Source organism: Vanessa tameamea, chromosome 12, assembly GCF_037043105.1.
Source record: "Vanessa tameamea isolate UH-Manoa-2023 chromosome 12, ilVanTame1 primary haplotype, whole genome shotgun sequence".
Taxonomy (NCBI): Eukaryota; Metazoa; Arthropoda; class Insecta; order Lepidoptera; family Nymphalidae; genus Vanessa; species Vanessa tameamea.
Genome location: NC_087320.1, coordinates 9,971,986 through 9,974,357, shown reverse-complemented (window position 1 = coordinate 9,974,357; position 2,372 = coordinate 9,971,986).

The following is a 2,372-nucleotide window of genomic DNA, read 5'->3' as shown; positions in this document are numbered from 1 at the left end:
GACAGAAATAGATTTGAATTTCGAATGATGATTGTGTTGTTTATTAAGATTCGTTGTTGATTGGCGGCTTACGTTTGATAAGACGAATGTTTTGATAAGAAATATGTCAAATAATATTAGGAGTCAAGGTTATGCATTTAATCATGTTGATATTTTCTCCTTTTTTATCTGTAATTGTACAAATTGATATGAAAATTAAGAGTCATACACACGCAGACTCATAATCATAATCATAATAATCAGCCTGTAAATTTCCCACTGCTGGGCTAAGGCCTCCTCTCCCGTTGAGGAGAAGGTATGGAGCATATTCCACCACGCTGCTCCAATGCGGGTTGGTGGAATACACATGTGACAGAATTTCGTTCAAATTAGACACACGCAGGTTTCCTCACGATGTTTTCCTTCACCGCCGAGCACGAGATGAATTATAAACAAATTAACGCAGACTCAAATTATAAAAATGTTTTATAATGTGAGCATGAATAAAACAATAATTTTACTTCTTATAAATGTTCTTATCAGTACTAATGCCAACGTTAAAGTTGTATCTGCTTCCAAATGACCTTCAATTCATCGATATCGACTTTCTTCTCCGGTCGGACACGCTTATTGTTGATTGTAATTATCAGGACGGAAGCGTTAGCGGCACCTTGCCCATGTGGTTGATGTTGCGTTTTGTCTGAACTACGTTGGTGCCTAGACGACGTGCAATGGATTACGCAATTTGGATTTTTCCCTGGTTTCTGTAGTAGGGAATCAAGGAAAAATCGAATGGCGGGTAAAGTTAGTACTACTCTCCTTTTAGAGAGAGTTTGGAGCTTATTCAACCTCGCTTCACCAATGCCCGTTCGATACACGTGAGATTCTCATCCACCCCATGAAGGTTTCATCACGTTGTTTTCTTTCACCGCCGAGCAATAGATAAATGAAAATTGAGTAGAGCTTGTCCTGGTTTGAACTCAGTTTCATCCGTTAAGATTCACTGTCTTCTAACCACTGGGCCATCACGTCACTAAATAGCTTCATTATAAAATTAATTAGAATTTGAAGTTCTAAGTAGAATGAGTGATAACGATCTTCACTCTGGCCAGTAAAACACTTAACCTATTTTTTATGAAGAACGTATTGCATTAAAGTGTATATTAAATATTAACATTCTTGTACGTTTATTTTTTATATAGAAACTAGCTGAAAATCCGGCTTCGATCGGTTAAAATAAATAAAACTATACAAATACGGTTTATCCTTTGTTTATTCATAAACTTTGATCTATAATTTATTGTGGATAAGTTTCCATCGAGTCTACCGCTGTTTAACGTTTACTGCTACTTTCATGGCCGCCCGGTTGAATTGTCATGTCATTGAATTTTGAACGCACCTGTAAATGTCAAAGATGGCCGCCCGCTGAAATGTCTAACCACTAAATTACATGGATTTTGTATCGAAATAACTCGATTATACGAATTTTGCGGATGTATGTTGTCGACTAAAAATCGTTATTTTTTAACGATCTATAACTGTGGATACGTTTCGATCGGTTCTATCGTAGATCTGCACGATATTATTAATACAGATTTGATATAATCTAGTTGCTATGGTTGCGGTACTGTTACATATCATTCCGAAATAAACTAAGTACTCGTATTTCGTATCAACAATTGTTAAGATAAAATATATCTAAAATTTTAATGATAAATGATATGATGTTATCTTAGTTGTGATTATGACTATTTAAATGTAGTAAGTGATTTTAACATGTGATCATAACAAAATACCTATATTAAAATGTATTACGTAAACACTCTATATTAACAATAAAAATAAGTAAAATTAGTTTGTATGTAAGTGCTTGGCAATCATTTCCAATTTTTTTTACTGGTTTAAAGCTACGTTATTCCTGAGTGCTATGGGTTAAAAATTATATTTATATCATAACGTTTTCTTTACTAACAAAAAGAAGCAGGGATGGGTGGCTTGTAATAAGATTTAAAAAATATTGTTGGAAAACATTTTTTGAAGTTTTTTTGGGTGTACTGTGGTAAGTTCCTAATCTCCACTGTACACACACATACACACGCATACTGTTTCTGGGGAAAGCTAAAATAATCTAAATCGGTTAGTTTGGGTATTTAAAAAGAAAGAAAGATTAATAAAGTATATTTTGATTTTGATTGGAGTTTTGACTAATAATAAGGGTAATGTGTATTTGATAAAAGTAGCTCAAAAATAGATTTTTCTTTAGATTTCAGTATAGTCTCGTAAAGATCCTTTATTATACGCTTCTATTGCTATTTATTTTTATGTTATTTTATTGGCACAGTAACAGAAAGCTGAATCAAATCATATTTATAAAACTTTGTACAATACGTTAG